General features: G+C 31.7%; 1 long non-coding RNA gene across 1 annotated transcript in view; it reads right to left on the bottom strand.

Annotated features, from left to right (window-relative positions):
• Positions 1 to 18272, bottom strand: part of LOC119259613 (uncharacterized) — a 339306-nt gene extending 321034 nt beyond the window's left edge. The window contains exon 1 of the long non-coding RNA XR_005128513.2: positions 18243 to 18272. This is a non-coding gene — a long non-coding RNA (uncharacterized LOC119259613). The remainder of the gene's footprint in view (positions 1 to 18242) is intronic.
• Positions 18273 to 19047: the final 775 nt, after the last annotated feature.

Below are 19047 nucleotides of genomic sequence, written 5' to 3' on the forward strand. Positions count from 1 at the left end.
AGAGGTGTGCACTCATATATAAAATTCATGTACAGTGTTGTAAACCAACATTACCCCAAACAACCAAAAGTTGATAAACCTTAATTATAAAGATTCATGTGAAATTCTAAATATAAGTTGATATAATTCAAAAATTATGAATGAATGATAGACATTATTCTGTTGGATAAATATCCAAATGTCTTGAGACCAAAATGCCTCACATGTTTATAAATCAAGGATAAAAAGATAATTGTTTAGAGATATACACCTCTCAGTTGTAATCAGATTGCTGATACTTAATAAAAGAAAATAGACATATTTATGACATAAAAGTCAAAGTGAAAGAAAAACAACAATCTTTTCCAAACAGAAGGTACATCAGATTTATTTAGTATTATAAATATATAAATGATGAAATATAAGTTTTCTTCGATTGCCAAAAACATACAAAATAAATACATTAAATATATTATTGTTTAAAAGATATTCCAGCTGAATTTCTAGCTTATCAAGTCTTTTTTATGTAAGTTATTCTTTAATTGATACCTATCTCTGGTTAGGGTCCTAAAATAGTTTTATGCTTCCCAAAATCTTATGTTTCCTTTGTTTGATTTGGCTATCTCAGAGGGAAAAAAAAGTGATGTTACAAATTCAATAACAATAAAGTATGTTTTTGCTGATATTTGCTTCATATTTTGTGATAAGTTCATATTCTGCTCAGTATATAGAATTGGAACTGCATTGGACAGATTGGGGATATAGAATTGAAGATACATAAAGTGTTGTGTGTAATCAAGTTTCTATACCATGATAGGTAAGATGGTATAGAACTTGACGTATTCTATTGACATCTCTTGAAATAAGTCTATGTAAATACAATTGCATAGCTCCAATTTCGCCCAGTGTAATTGTAACACATTATCACAAAATACGAAGCAAACATCAGGAAATGCTGATATTTTTCTGTGTATAGATTGCTAGGTCAAACTTTGTTATTTGCATAGAAATTACTTGTAGGAAATTTAAAATACCAACCTGGAAGTAACTGCATTCATAACCATAAAGACAATCCCTTGCTGATCTGATTTCTCATACAGCTTAGAAAGCACAGCTATTTTTTTAATCTCAAAATTAACTTTAAAGATTCAATCTAGGGCCTCCCCTAGTGGCGCGGCCCGCAGCCTCTGCAGCGCCATTCGATCCCCAGACACTGGCGAGGGTCCCACATGGTGCGCAGACTTTTCCTGCTGCCCACTGCTCCCCTCAGCAGTGTACTTCATCAGTCTGCCTGTTCTGTTCCCCACTCTGACTCTGGTGAATTCTCTCATCCTCCCGTGCTTCTGACTGTACCCAGTGCTTGTATAAATAAATAAATAAATCTTTAAAAAAAATTCAATCTAAAAAATTTCACTGCAACGAGTGTTCATTCCATTAGTTCTAAAAATACAACCCCATATACTTCTTGCACTCTCACTTTTATTAGCCTTTCTGTAGTGTTACATCTGAATTAACTTGACCTTCTGGCCTATAGCTTCCTTTCATTATCTTAATGAATGCAAGATATTCTGAATTTCATTGTGACAATTTAGAAATTGAGTTCTGATTGCAAGAGAAGATGATAATTTAATTCTCATTTTATTCTGAGAAGAAAAAATGACTATTTTCACACATGATCAAGAAGTTGCAGAAAATTATACCTAAACCATCACAGTTAAAGAAAATGCATCATTAAAGGTGTAAAATGAATTGCAGTGAGTGTTCATAGGAGCTTTATTTGTGAAAGCAAAAATCCATAAACAGCTCAAATCCATCAGTAGATGAAAAGCCGAACAGATGGTAGTATATGCACATGACATACTACTCTTCTATCTTCTACTTTGCCTTCAAAGTAGTTTCTACTTAACTCCTTCTTTTCCCCATCATGTTAATCTGATTTCAAGATCAAAATGTGGTGTGTATTATACAGTCAAGTCCTGTACCAAGAATCAATGTCTGACAAATTTCAGACAACATATCTAAAGTTAGGTCTTAACAGACTGTCCAGTCTCTTAAGAGTCAGTCTCTGCCAACAGAGACTAGGCTCTGATTCCTATTTTCCCAGCACCTTCTACAATATCATGGATGTTTTAATGAGGAAGAAAGCAACCATCTGCCTATCTTTGTCTATCACATGTTGACTAGATTCCTTCATTTTCTTTGTTTGCCATGAGGAACTATATCCTCAAATAATAATGACTGCCTAAATAGTCACATTGTTCAGGTATCTTGCAAGTATTGAATTCTGATTACAATTAGTTTTCCCTGCAACTTCGAACATTCCTAAATTGTTCCACTTACTTACACTGAATTATGAAAGTACCAATTATTTCTCATACCCAAAACTGATTGCTCATGAAATATATATATATATGTATTTTCTATCTAAGCTTATATATTTAGCTCTACTTGCCCACACTATACAATTTCACCAACACTCAGAAGAAACTCCCCTATAATTGAAAGTTGAAGCCGCCATCTTAAATAATTTTTTAGGCCTACCCAGTTCCTCCACTTCATGGCCAATCTGTGGCCTGAAGTTCTGAGGCTGCCTTGGTTCCTTTAAGAGCCTGGTAATTGACAAAGCTTTTTCCAGATTTAACTTCATTAAATAGTTCCACTATTATTGTCCATTTTCTAGGGTCATTAATCTGATTGAAGACCCCCTGGGCTTTTTCTTAGTGTACTAAATGAGGACTGTAAATATGTTGAAAATTTCCCCAATACTTTAAAAATATAGATACATCCAAAATAATTATACAGTATATAAAATGTTGAAATTATTTTTAAAAATGTATTTTGTTTAGAAGGTGATTCTCTGGAATTACATTTCAATTGCATTAAATTAATATGATACATTATAACGATTTGTGATATATAAATAATATGATATTTAGGTGGCTTTTTAACTTAAAAAAGTACTCATATGTTTTCCTGCTATATAGAATCCCAAGGTTTTCTTTTTCCTAAATAAAACTATAAATTTTCAGCTTCTGTTTAAAACTTTGACTTTAAAAGGAAATGGATCAGTGCATTATTATTTTCTTTTGAGATATCATTTAGAAACTCCCATTATGTTCTTAAAATTTAATTGAATTGAATTCACTAACAAAATATATAGAGTTCTTTTAATACACATATTGTTGGGAGCTAGACAGGTTACAAAACAAATTTATGCTGATACACATAAAAACTTTTCTAATCATTATCAAATGGATAAAGTATAATATTCTGTAAAAACTTCGGAGTTACAGGAGCATCTATTCCACAGTATAATTTCAGCATTCATAGTATTAAGACAAACAAAAATTACATTTGAAGACATTTACAATGATTACCTTTTCTAAATAGGGTGATAACTGAATTTCTCTTCAGTTCTTCCCTTCAATATTAGCCCCCTAACCATCCACGAACATTCATAAATTATTTTCAGTTATTTTTTTAATAATCAGAAGTAATATTTTTTTTTCTTCCCTTTGAACTGAGTCACCTTATGGTATATTAGATAATGATTTTATAATATTGTTTGATGCTTGTCATTAATGGAAATAAATATGAACACAAATAATTTCATTTTTAAGAAAACTGTTCTAATTGTTATAGAACCTTAGAAATATCATTGTAGAAAATAAATAAAATATACATTGTAGAAAATAAATAATAACTACATTAAGGTTCTGACCTAGAGTGGTTATAGCATTCCAGTGATGCTTTTGTTTCATAAAACATTTGAACATTCCTACTTAGAATTCTTTCCAAGTAAAAGACTCAGTATACTGAAAAATTTCTCTGATAGCATATATACATGTTATAAAAATCAATTTACTTTAGAAGCATTTAAATCAACACAAATTTAAATAATTTATTAGAGCCTCCCTGGTGGTGTGGGGTGAAAGTCTCAACAATATTAAGATATTGCCAGCCACTGTGGCATGAGTTCAATCCCTATCCCCAGCTATGGAGCTAACCCACATGGCACAGCAGGCTCTCTTTTCTCACCCACTAGCCTTGCATTTCAGTAGATCATCCTGTTCTGCTCTGGTGAATCCTTTCACTTCCCCACCTCTGACCTACAGCCCAGTTTTACATGCATAAATAAATAAATCAATAAAAATCTTAAAAAATTATTAGTTTGTGAAACTCAGGCTTTGCATAAAATGTTTATAAAAACATGAATAAACACCGTACTGAAATGGTTTAATGTTAATCATTGATCTAAATTCAAACTGTTTTTAAGGTGAGTTTATGTATTTGTCTCAAAACTGCTATAAAGCTCATATTTCAAATTTATAAATAATTGAGGATACATATTAAATAGAAAAAAAATTATATGCTTTATTTTATGATATGTGAAAGTGCATGCATTTGGTAATATTCAACGTCATATTACAAATATTAACTCTGGTTTGTAAAATGTAGAGAATATACTTCAAGTGCCTATTGCAGGAAGTATTTTTAAACTTTTCTTGAAATATGAGATATCATAATTTACCAAGAGATATTATACAAAGAAAATATATGTTGTATCTTATAGCTTACATATATCTAAGTTTGTTTTTCCAAGATAAATGTTATCTAAGAGCTATCATTTACCCATTGGTCTTCAGGAGATTTATGGGCAAATTCTTGACAACATTTCTTATCCAATAAATCAACTTAAGGGTCCTAATACATATTATATATATCATTTCAAAATACTTTGTAAACTGTATATTATCTCCCAATTTAGCTTAACTTACCCCACAATTCAAAATTAGCTTTTCTTAGTACATTCTGTTCAATGCCTTAGTACATTCTGTTCAATGACACACACATGGCTTGTGTGTGTCATAGCTCCCAGCACAATTTCTGTCCCACACGGACAGAAATTAAAAGCTATACTATTGTGAGGTAAAATGCATTACAATGCATTTTGCTCCCATGATAAATGTACAAACTTGCTAATAAACACTAGCCACCAGTAGGTAATATTCATCATTTGTGGAGAAAAAAACTGTATGTGATAAATTAGTTCATGATCAAACCAATCAGCAAAAAAATGAAAGCAATAAAATTGAAGTCTTAATATGATATTTAATATGCATAGGAAAATCAATGTAATTCATGTTTGGAACATGTTTTGTCACAAATATTAATTTTATTTTCTTTAGAAATGTAATTTCATTAAATGCCTTATCCTCAAAGGAAAACATAGCATATGTATACAAACAAAAAATGATCAAGCTATAAAATCATAAAGTAGATATGGGCAATTGTTGATATTTAATGTTCTAAAAATGGATGGAATATGTTCACCCAAAATATTTATTCATAAAACTTACAACAACAATCTGGTACAAAGGATAACCACAAATACAAATGTAGTAGGTGAATTAAATAAGTTTTACCATGAACAATAACTAAATGTAAGCAGTCCACGAACATTTATTCAAAATCCAGTATGCCCTAGATTGATAGGACTTCCCCCTTCCCTAGGGGCATCAAAGAAATCATGGAGGAAAGAGGAAAACAGACTTGGAATCAAATAGGAAACTATTAGGAGGATTAAGATAATAGTCTCTAAATTGGCAAGCAGGAATGAGATCTCATCAAAACCTAGATTGCAAGAATACAGACCCTACCCTTGCTATATCAGACTGTTTCTCCAATTTATGCATTATCTCATATTTCTTTTCTTATTTTCAATACCTCTATTGATTATAATAGTTGACTATTTTCAAATCTTTCATGATTTTAAGTAATAAAGCAGTTCCTTACATCTTATAAATTTCTCTTATAGGGGCCTCCCTGGTGGCGCAAGGGGTTAAGCACCACACTATGAAGCAATCTGCAGCATCCACAGCACGAGATCGATCCCTGGCCGGCAAGTGAACAACCCACATGGTGCAGCAGACCTCTCCTGACTCACCCGTTGCTCTCCTCAGCAGTATACTTCAGTCAATCTGCATGTTCTGTTCCCCACTCTGTCTCTGGTGAATCCTCTCACCCCTCGAATCTCTGGTCTGTACCCTAGCTCTTGTATGCATAAATAAATAAATCTTTAAAAAAAATCCTTCCACTATGTATGTATTTTCAAACAGGAAAATGTTTTTGTTATTTGTTTAAATTAAACTTAAAATGGTTTGATACATGACACATTTTTTGTGTATACATTCCTATAAAATTACCCCTAAGTTAGAATTTGAGAGTCTTTGACATTTTTTACTGATTTTGGAATAACAGGGTGATTAAAAAAAAAAAAAAAAAAGGATGTGGTGATATAAGTTGTCTATTAATTCAGGTACTTCCCCTTATCTAAGTGGATGACTTTTTAAGAGATATAGCTGCTTTGGAAGTTTGAAGTTTCTGAGTGAGTTTACCTCCAGATCCTCACCTAAGTTTGCCAAGTTATACCAGATGTCAGACATGTCCCATGAGAAGAAAATTTGGCCAGTTTCTTCAATCTGACTTGTCAACCAGCTGTATTCTATGCTATAGTCAGTCTTGTTACTCATGGATAAGAGCTCAGAAAGCACTGAGACATATGCAGTACCTCCTTCCTAGGGAGGAACTTGGCAGCCAACTCCTGTGTAGTCTATTCCCTAGTGAACTCAGCTGGAATATGCCTGGAACACCCTTTGCTCCTCTAGCTTAAGGTATAAAATCTAAAATCAACTTTCAATATCAGTCAGCTTTGTGACTTTCCCATGGCATTACTCTAGTTTACATTTGAATTCCTAAATAAACAAGGGACAGTTACAGAAAAATGATGAGAGATACTAAGGGCTTCTGGTTTCTCCTTGACTATGCTACTCTACCAGTCAGGGGGGAAAATAACTTGAGAGAAGAATTTAGGAATATTGATATCTTAGAAGGAATTTAAAATAATGAAGAAAATGATAAAGGAAAAATATTAGGAGGTCAGAGAGGAGTGAATGTATCCATTTCATATCGGTGAAAAGCCAGTTTTCTTTCTTTGGCCAAAACTAAAACTTCACTTCTGAGAACAGTGCAACTGTGAATAGTGTTTACTTTTTTGGGACTCTTTTTTTCTTAGGGATTTAGAAAGTTAAGTCCAACCTGGGAAGAAACAGCCGTAGCACATCTGTTTTGAATTCTTACCAGAAGTAAAATTAGACAATAATATAAACATTTGATACTAATGATTATGTTATATCACCTATATTCTAGGAAAGGCATGACCATCTGGAATGGTGGTTAATAGATTCAGTTAATAGTGACTACAGATTTTGTTCAGACCAATATCTATAACTAACTTATGAGTATAGCACCTGTTATAGACTGAGTGTCTGTGCCCACCCCCTCAAATTAATGTGTTGAAATCCTAACCCCTAGAACGATGGTACTTGGAGGTAAGGTATTTGGGAAGTGATTAGATCATGAGGGCAAAGCATTCATGAATAAGATTAGTGTCCTAATAAAAGAGAAGCCCTTTCCCCTTCTGCCAAGAAAGAAGACAGCAAGATGACCATCTGTGAATTAGGAAGTAGGTCTTCAGTGGACACTGAATCTGCTGCCATATTATCTTAGACTTCCCATCCTCCAGAACTTTGAGAAATGTATTTTGATCTTTAAGCCACCCAGTCTATGATATTTAGTTATAGCAATGCAAGGAGATTAAGACAATATCTCAGGGAAAATATACTTGCAAAATTTAATTCATATACATAATAATAAATGCAAACTGTCTATAGAAATTATTTTTAGAGTCAGTATTCAGCATGCAATCCAAATGCAATTTCAGATTTACTTCTTTATTTGAAATGAATTTTACCAATTAGAACTTTGTTGAATAATAATATGTCAGGTGCACTCCTTTCTAAGGATTTAATATAGAAAAATGCATGAGTCTTTTTTTTCCTCTATCAAAGTAATTTCTGACTACTTTTTTTCTTTTTAATTTGAATTGTTATAATTTTTCAAAATTATCCCCCATGAAAGTTTGATATATGCATACTGAATATTTGTTGATATACTGCACATATGTTTAATTAAATATAAAAAATTAAAATATTTCCTAATTCAATTCAATAAATCAAAGAGACTAGAATAATGTTAAAATGGCAAAATCAAAATTTCAAGTTAAAAGTAAAATGTAAACATCAGTACCATTTAACTGTAAAAATTTTTTGCTAATTTTAATGTAATTTATACACATAAATTGGAATGTATGAAATTACTTGTATATGTTAACATAAATACATAGTAATAGATACGTAATCATGCTTTAAAAATCTTCCAAAATTATCACACCCCCAATTTAGTTAATACAACAAATTTCCTAAAAAAAATATTTTTAATGGACTTAACTTTAACTTTTGCTTAAGATGAGAAAATAAAGTATACCAACAGGATATTCATTCAGATTTTGTCAATGTTTTTTTTTTTTTCTTCTCAGCACTTGGCATAATGATAGAACTGATTTTGTAGAATTGTCAATAAATAAAAACACTTTTATTTTCAAAATCCAAGTCACCCACAGAACATTGAAGATTAAATATAAGTGACATCCCCAAAGCAGGTACTAGTAGCCCTGATGCATGTGTAGGCTACTTCTCACAATTCTTTGATCATACACATTCACTCTCTCTCTCACTCACTCTCACACAGACACACACACACGCACACACACTATATCTGATATCTTTCATAGTTCAATGTCAATTCTGCTCATGTTAAACCCAAGAAAACCAAAGTAATTGATTTTGAAGGAATGTAATTTTGTTGGTACAATTAAATTTTAAAGTCCATAAATACACATAAGTACTTTTTCTTTTTCCCCAGAGTCTATTTTCTTCTCTTTCAGAGTTGCATTGCCCCACTGAAATTCAATAGCCTAGAATCACAATTATTTTGAGGGAATATAAATTATATCATTTTTCTCACTTATAAGAAAATGGTAATTATATCATAAAATATTATTTTACTCACAAAATATTATTTTAAACAAAACTTTCTGATACTATATTATCTATTATATAATGATGATGATTTTCACCTTCTATTGTTCTACTATTTTAATTCATTATGTTCTTTTTCTAGTAAAAACTGATAATTTAACAAAACTAAAGTTTGTTAAAGTTTAGTAATTTAACTTGTTAAATAGTTGACTTTTGTCAAAAGTGCAGAAGGGCGAGAGGGCTCACCAGAGCCAGAGCGGGGAACAGAACAGGCAGACCGATGAAATACACTGCTGAGGGGAGCAGTGAAAAGTTAATTTCTTAACTTCTCTGTAATAACTTAAATAGCTGCCTCTCTTCAATTACAGAATTACTGAAACCATGTTTTTATTCTGGAGAGGAGTGCAATTCAGAATAAAAGCAGCATATGCTCCTGGATTCCAGAACACCAGCTTTGCATTTGTAAATGAATAAGTATGAAAAAGAAAAAGTTCTCTTCCAAAGCCTTATCATAACATTCACTATTCTTATCTTTATGCCTCCAAACCTACCATAAACATTCTCCATGTAAAATAATAATGAAAATATCTGTGTGTGTCTGTGTTTGTGTGTTTATGTGTGTTTGTGGATCTGTGTTAGAAAATGCATGACTACACTTACATACCAAATAAAAGCACAAGACTAAGCAATAAAGTAAAATGAAATTATTATAATGGTGAAATAAATTCACTGACATGCAATGAGAAGACTAAAATCCCTCAAAAACACTACTGTATTTTTTTGCATCTGTGTAATTTATTAAGGATTTCCCATAATTAGAGCAAATTTTGAAATTAACATTTCTATTTATTTGTTCTGTTTTAAATTTTATATTTCTTTTTTAAGAAAATACATTGGGATGTATCTAAAAAAATTCCTTAAACTATACAGAGACTGTGTACACAGGTCTATACAGTGCCCTGAGCATTTTAACCTCACCATGACCTAAAACTGGTAAGAAGCATTTCCTTGGCCATCATGTTAACAAATTTCTCATGGTGGATTAAAACTTTGCAGCGATATTTTTTTTTTGGATATCTGACAATTTGTGTACAAAAACACTTACCTAGGCTGTCTAATTTACCTTAGTTTAGATACTCTATATAATGTCTTTAAAAAGCTTTAATGAGAAATGTACAAGTAGATTAACAAATATAACATAATTTTAAATTTTCTGAAATATGCTGTGAAATGTCTAAGAGAAGGTGAAGAGATAGTCTAAAAAAGTAGGCACAATGCAGCTACTTAGTAAAGGATTTTTAAAATATGACAAATCATCTGTAAATATATGGAAGTTTATGTATCCATCACATGAATAAGAAGCTGTATCTGCAATTAGAAAGCAAAATGTGAGCAGGAAGAAGGGTATAATTTGAGAGGATAGATTAATAGTAAATGAATCATGAATAATCTTGTGTCAAGAATGATCAGATGATGGTTTACAGAAAACTAGGACATATGTTTAAAACATTATAAAAAGTAAAGCACAAATTCATATTTTAGCTATTTGAGTGGATATTGAGAAAACCAAATGAAGCAATGAGGGGTATTTCAATACAGGAATTTGACTTCTAGAAATGGCATAGTGTTGGGATTGTACTAATCTTGTCAAAATAACAATGAAATTAGTCTAGGTAAAAGATGACTGATAGAAGGATAAATAGATGATGGTCTCCCAGTTTGTGTTTGTTTGTTTATTGTGTGTGTGTGTGTGTGTGTGTGAGAGAGAGCCATCATTTGATCAATCTTGTCACAAGATTATTCATGATTCATTTACTATTAATCTATCCTCTCAAATTATACCCTTCTTCCTGAGATGGATGGATGGATGGATGGATGAATGGATGGATGGATGGATAGCTAGATGGAGATACATCATATAAATATAAATAGATGTGAACTAGAGAAAAATAGTTTTGAAAGGTATCTGTTTGGGCTGCTGAAACCAAACAACAGACCGGGTGTTACATAAACATAAATTGTTTTCATACATTTCTCAAAACTGAGAAGTCAAAGGTCCAGGTATTGGCAGATTTGGAAGTGAACACCCACTATCTATTTCTTAATTGCTATTTTCTCCATGTCCTCGTGTAAGCAAAAGGTGAGGGAAGGTCTCTGGGAATCTTTTATAAGGGCTCTAATCTCATCGCTTCCAAAAGATCCACTTTCAAATACCACCACGTTGCAGATCACATTTCAACAGAATTTTAGGGGCACACATTCATTTCATAACAAAAGATTAGCCTTGAAAGAACAGCATTGCAATGAGTAAGATTTGTCACTTGGCTATTTTGTGATTTAGGGCATCCTAAAACCACAAACCTTGTTAAAGTCAATGGTTCTTCAGTCTTACTGTTTGAGGAATCAGAGGGCACTTGTCAGGCAAGTATGCCTTGTTGAAATTTAAAAAGTAAATGTGACAAGCCCCAAGATATGCATATAAACACCAATATATTCTTGCCTGCTAAATAAATTATGCATGTGCAGGGAAGACACATGTAGAATTGAAAAAAGAACAAAAAGAGAAAGCTGAAATCAGTGGGTGGCTAATTTAGCTGCTAGTAATCCAAAAAAGGCATCATTTGGCATTTGACTTCAGATCAAGTAACTATGTGTTAGAAAAAAAATAAACACTCTCCAGAAGAAAATAACAGAATTCAGAACCTCTGAAATATACCATCCATAAAGTCCAGTACATATTACACAACTTACTACAGAATGTGATCATAGTTGAGAGGAAAAAACAAACAACACAAGAGTAAATGCATTCAAGAACCAAGATACTACAATTAGCAGAAAAGAACTATAAAGATAAAAGTCATCTGATGTACTTAGTAGCAGATTAAAGATGGCAGATAATGGAGTCATTGGGCTTGGAGATAATTTAGTCTAAAATAAGAAAGAAAAAAAAGATTTAAGATTAAAGAAAAATTCTCAATTACATGCAAGAAAATATCAAACCATTAAATACACATGTAATTATAGTTCTAGAAAGAGAGGAGAGAAGAGACAGAATAAAATATTTTCATAATCATTAGTTGAAATCATACCCAACATTAAGTTGTTATTCAGATAACATCATGAGGTGAATCTACCAAAAAAAAAAAAAAAATCCACCAAGACAAACCACAGTCATGCTGCCAAAATCTAAAGATTGAGAAAAGACACTGCAATGACCCAGAGAAAACTGAGAAATTACTTTCAGGAAAACTACCAAATAGCTGACATCTGATTGCTCATCATGAAGAATAGAGGCAAAGAGATAATGAAGTTGCATTTTTATTTTATTTTTTTTTAAAGTTTTTTTTTTTTTTTTAATAGAGGCATGCTTTATTTATTTATTTATTTATTTATTTATTTATTTATTTATTCATTCGTTTTTGTTTATACATGCACTGGGTACAGTCAGAAGCGCGGGAGGGCGAGAGAATTCACCAGAGCCAGAGCGGGGAGCAGAGCAGGCAGAAGGACCAAAGTACACTGCTGAGGGGAGCAGCGGGCGGCAGGAGAGGTCTGCGCGCCATGTGGGACCCTCCTCTGGTGGCCGGGGAGCAGCTGGGGATCGAACCGGCGCTGCAGAGGCTGCGGGCAGCTTCACAACCCAGCGCTCAACCACTGCGCCACCGGGGAGGCCCGAAGTTGCATTTTTAAATGCTAAGAGAAATATAAACATATGCCACATTGCATACATATGAGAAATTACCCAAAAATAAGGATATTTCAGGGAAAAACCCAGAAGGAAACATAAGAAAAAACTTTGATGTTATACAGGTTGAGTAAATTTCATGTTGTCACCAGCAGCTTGGAAAAAAGATCTAACAAACATGGAGAATCAGGTAAAATAAATAGTACATTGTTTCTGTAGGTTGGAAATAATAGCCCTGACTGAACACTGCTCTTTTCCTGAGTGATGAAACTTAAAAGCACACCTCAGAACAATCAAATTGTTCCCCCAGGAACTCAACATATCTAAAAGAAACTACCAGAATATTGAAAAATATATAAAATATCTATTCCATGAAATAAAACACACAAATTCTGGTAACCAGTCTAAAATTGCATGTCATAGAAAGAAACAGAAAAAGAACCCATCATATGGGGGGAAGTCGACATAAACAGACTTAGAAACTATCTAAATGAAATAGAGACAGAAGAAAAGGCTGGGGAGGACAAAAAGAAGGACCAGAATGCCAATGAGTTGTGCAATTTCAAGCAAGTAATCAGCATCCCAGCAGAAGAAGAAACAGAAGAAATAAATATTTGAAGAGATGACAATCAAAAACTAACAATTTGATGAAAAACTGAGCCCATAAAGACAGGGAGCTCAATACCCCTCAAGTAAAACCAACAATAAGGAAAAAACACCGAGGTCATCACAATCAAACTGCTCACAACCCATTATAAACAACAAAAAAAAACCAAAAACAAACATAAAAACAGTTGGAAGTTAAAGACACATTCTGTAAGAGGACAGTAGATAAGAATTATGGCAGACTTCTCATTGGTGTCAACAGATTAAAAAAAAAAATGAAACACTATATTTAAGTATTGGAAAGAAAAATAAAACTTCCAGACTAGAATTTTGTACCAGTAAATGTGTATTTCAAACATGACATTTATAGTTAATAAAGCTAAGTAATAAAACCTGGTTGAACAAATGGGAAGGGGTAAGAATTAAGAATGAATAAGGAGGTGTTTAGGTTACATATATGTTTTAGGCTTGGATATACGAGTGGATACTTATATCTTTCTCCAAGATTAAAATTAGAATATTGGACCCTTCTTAATGTTTAAAAAGTGCTCTGTTTTGGACACTTATGTTTAAAGCTCCTCTTGAGAATCTATATAGAAGCATCCTATATATTTTGATTGTACAACTTATCAGAAATATAAACTCAGATGTCCTGGTTTTAAAACACTCATATATAAACACATGTATGTCTCTAATAAGTTAGTAAGCAAGTGCATATTTTTAGCTAAAACTAGAGATATAATTATAAAAAAAGATGATTTTCATCAACCAACATAGTATTAATTTATTCCCATGTGCAGAATTGCTAATATGGGCCTGATTGTTGTAAAAAAGCTGAAATAATACATATATTTATTGTACACTAAGAGAGGAAAAGTTAATTTCTATTAAAATTTGACTCCTTTAAAATTATGGGATTATTTAAAACTAAATTTTTGAATTTTTAAATTATATTAGAGTTGATGGAACCATAAATTAACTGAACATTAAATATTTATGCATTCAGAACAACTCATTTTTACATGAGAAATCTTATTCTAGATTATTTTAAAATCCACCATTAGTGTTATACTGTTTGGATCTATTTTTGTATTTATAATACTAATGCTGACTTTTCAAAGAAACCTTTAAACACTATATTTCCAAACGTAGAAATGCCAACCCCATTGCATATGATATCCTCTTTGTAGCATTAGAAACACCCTGAAAGTGTAGTTCTATTTTGGCAATGCTTTGCAAGGAATTTACATTTTATTTTCAATCCCCATAGTCTCAAAATAAATATTCAATAAATCCACTTTATCTGTCTCTGGGCAAAAGTGCTTCGAAAAATAAGAGATTCTTTGTCAAATGTTGATGTAAACCAAGAGCTTTTGTTATTTTACATGCCTCCAAGGAATATTACCTTTAGGCTGACAGAAGGAATGACAAATGCTGAATAGCACCCAGCAGAAGTGACATAATACTCAAGAACAGCACTCTAAAGTGACAACAGCATGCACAAATATAGGGTGAAGAAAAACTTACTAGGAATATTTAAAAATTCTACCATCTAATGAATTATGGGCTGTCAAGATAGGAACACATACGAACAGAAAAGCAAACATTGGAGAAATAATGATTATTTCTGCGTGGCCTTCTAGATGGCTTAAAAAAAAGCAGTGAGTCAACATAAGATTTGAATATACACTATAATAAGAGGGTATCATTTTCAAAGAATGCTTAATGAATTCTAAAAGTGTATGGTATGATTCAGATTTTATATCTGCAATATTTATATCACAAAAAGAACAGATAATTTGAAAAGCTGATATCATTTATAAACTGCAACATCATTTTGAAAAATTTAATATTATTAGAAGAATGTAAAAACTTAAAAGAAAATTAACACAAAATCAGTACAGTTATCATTATCGGTGTTTAAATCATGATTCAGGGTAATATTTAGTAGCTAAGAAAATAAACTACTTCCCACTAGAAATCTAGAAACACTTTGTTCTAATGAGCAGAATTTGTGCAAACAGCTTATAAACAGATTGCTGAGTCAAAGATAAAACTATTGGGTATGAAAAAAGTCATATTGCTGATAGTCCTGAAAGAACAAATTACCTTTGAAATGGGAAATCCTTGACCAGCTGAATGGAATTTTTTTACATTTTTTCTTTTTCTTTACCTAAACCATATATTGGTGCTGAGTACTGGATTTTTGATTTCTTAGTCATTTCTCAAAGGAAAGCTAACTGAAGTTGAATCAAGTATCTCTTTATTATGGAGAAATATTTAAAGATATTTGATTAACCTTAAAGAGCTCAGCTTAACTGAGGTGCAAAGATGGTTTTTGATTTGTAGAATGTAGGGATTCTTATCTGTTGTATTCCTCATTAAAATATCAGAAGAATAATAGTTTTCTATAACCAATAGCCTGGCAAAAATATCTCAATCAACGTTTTACCTAATAAACAAGTTTTCTGGATCCTGCATGGTTTTTATCTTATCTCACTATCATCATTCGCATTAATATAATTAAAATTTGTTTTGGAATTTTTAAAGTAAATAAGATTTTAAGGTAAAGATCATTCTATTAAAGTATTTATCAAACCATATACTGGAAAAAGTTTTCTTTAGTATATAGCAAGTCATTCTAATATAGAAAAGGAAATTAACATTCTGGAATTATCTGATTTTATGATTTTATAGTTCATCTATGCCTTCTCTGACCATGCCTTTTGAATTCAAAGTAATCCTATTTTGTAGCTACTAAAATTTTTATTTTAATAGCTCAGAAGTATCACAACAGAAGCAATCTACTTCTCCCAGTCTACTGTATCAAATCCTATTATCAACAAGTTTTCTAAACACAGTTTTTAATACCTATATTTTCCATTTGTCCGAGAAGTCCATTCAAGTATTAACATTAGCAATTTTTAAACTCAATATTTCCAGTTTTATTGTATGATGTTGCTTGTATTCAAAGTAAATCTGAAATTGTAAGGTATCACATATCAGTGCATCAAAAGATGTACTTTGAAGCTTGTAAATTGGGTACCTACAATTTTAAAAGAAATTTGAATTCTTAATGTGATTAGAAACTCAAAAAGTTAAAGGACACAGTTAAAAGATCCAAGTTTGTTTTCTGCCAAACTTGTTAGCTTTAATACGTACGTAACAAAATTATGTCCAAATTTGATCATGATGTATAATCCTTTCTATGTATTTGTTACCCCACTATTATTTTGAAGAGAATGAGATATCATCTTGGTTTTAAAATCAATTCTATGGAAATTGGTTTGAAAACAAATATCAAGCATTAAGTGTAGGAATAGTTATTCGTAATTGAAGATTATTTCAATTATTCAGATAAGTGATGAAGGTGGCTTGGTTCATCATTATGACATCAGATGTGTGACACTTTGACTTTTATATAAATTCCAAAGTTAGATTAATCTGAATTGCTATTGATTGAATATGGAGTATAAAACAGAGAAAAGTACAAAGTCCCTTAAGTAAAGAAAGAAAATTATAGTTATCAACTCTGATGGGAAAAAAATGTGGGTGAATAGGGATTGGGGATGAACAAAACTGACTTAGACAAATTGAGTTTGATCTTTATATTAAGTAGATAATTAAAAGTGGAATAGGATATTCAGTATATAGGGCTAGATAGAGTTCAGTAAGATGACTAGATAGTGACTAAAATTTTTTTTGATTCATGAAATAAAATTTAACTCCTTGAATTACAAAGATATCTTTTCATTATAGTTGTGGAATTCTTATAGATGTAGATTTTATGAAACAAGAATAAAAGTTATTTAGAGGGATATCATTTGCATCATTTCCAAATTAATTGAATAAGTAAAATCAAGGAAAATATTGCACTATAAAAGATCTAGAAAATAATTTTATTTCATTGAGTGTATTGTTTTATGTATACCAAACGTGAAGAAAAGAATTAGACCAAAAGGTGAAGATAGAGAATTAGTACCTTTTCATACAAAATAAATAAGAGCACCAAGACTTTTCACTTAAATATCAGCTTAGTGTAAGTTTTATAAAGCTATTTTTAAAAAATAGCAAATAGTAAGCAGTTTGATAAGTTTTTTATAGATGAATATTAACTATCTGGATTTCAGTGATTAATAACTAAACCAAAGAACATAATTTTATAGCCTGAGAATTGAAAGATCTTTATACTAATTGAGTTAATTCTCCAAAAAAAGTCAGAATTGCAGCAAAATAATAATTTAAACCTGATAGTGAAAATAACTTAAATTTCCTAGTGAAGTCACTGACAGAAAGAATGTAATGCTATACCACAGAATATAATCACACTGCTACAAAATATATGAATTCAAAACATAGCATTGCTTAATAGCATTGCTTGATATTATTTTAATTATTGGTATTTCAAATGAAAAATGCTGTTAACTGCAGTCTTATTTTACTTTAAATTAAATTTTAAATAATACACAGCTCCCTTTCTAAAAATCATTCACAGCCAACAACTCCCAGGAGAAAAATTCTGAATGCTATAGCCTGACATATGAGACCATTAAGTACTACCAAGAGTCAAATTTCTAATTGTATCTGTGGGCACATCCTAGCAGGTTACACTGTACTGTTCAGATAAATACTTTAATTTGTGTCTCAGAATAAATTTCTACCCAATATGTAATCTTCATATATTCTAAAAACTTTCCTCCATGCTCCAAATCTCATGAAAACGGTTCCATATTGTGGATATATAAACTAAAAGTCAATCTAATTCTCTGTATTACTGTGGTAATTCAACAGTTTAGCTTATTGAAATGATTAATTCTCCATATAATCTGTATAACTATATCATTACATAGTAAAACTGGTTATATAACATAAATCATATATTAACATCCATACATATATATTCCTCTAGTTTATATCACTTAAAGCATAGTAATGCTTATATATATTTATTATTCAATTTAGTTACATACTACTTAGCTTGTGATAAGTACTAAAATTAATTTCCTGAAAGTATTTGTGGCATATCAACTTACCCTTGTAGGGTTAGAATAGATATAATAGTGATGTGTCCCTTTCGTAGTTACATAGGGGATACAACAGGAGTGAACTTGTATGTGCGGGTTTGCTTTATGAGATGATATCAGGAATTATCAAACTTCCTGGAAAAGATCAGATAGCAAATAGTTTAGGACATGTGCCCCATGTGGTCTGTCACACAAATACTCAACCCTGCCATGGTAGCACAAAATCAGCCATAGGCAATACATAAATGAGTATGTTTGTGACTATTACCAATAAAATTTTATTTGCATATACAAGCAGTGAGCTGGATAACTTGCAGGTGATAGTTTGCCCACTTCTTAATTTGTCTAATATTATCTATTAACAACCTCCAATTATTATAGAAAAATAAGTTAATATGGGATCCAAACTGATGGCTATGTTATTTTTTTTTTTTTTTTAGAACTGGGGTACAGGCCAGAGTTGTGAGGGAGTGAGAAGATTCACCAGAGAGAGCAGGGAGCAGAACAGGCAGATGTACCGAAACACACTGCTGAGGGGGAGTAGCAGGCAAGAGAGGAGAGGTCTGCCTATCCTGTGGGTATCTCCCTGGTTGGCCGAGTATTGAACTCATACCACAAAGGCTATGGACAGCTTCGGAGTGCTGCGCTCAACCCCCTGCGCCACCAGGGAGGCCCTGTTACTAAATTTGGCTGCAATTCTATTCTTTTCATTGACAGTTTCTTTTTTTTTTTTTAAAGATTTATTTTTATTTATTTATACAAGCACTAGGTAGAGTCAGAAGTGCGGGAGGGTGAGCGAATTCACCAGAGCCAG

The sequence above is a fragment of the Talpa occidentalis genome, unplaced genomic scaffold, assembly GCF_014898055.3.
Source record: "Talpa occidentalis isolate TD23 unplaced genomic scaffold, MPIMG_talOcc4v2.1 talOcc4.5, whole genome shotgun sequence".
Classification (NCBI taxonomy): Eukaryota; Metazoa; Chordata; class Mammalia; order Eulipotyphla; family Talpidae; genus Talpa; species Talpa occidentalis.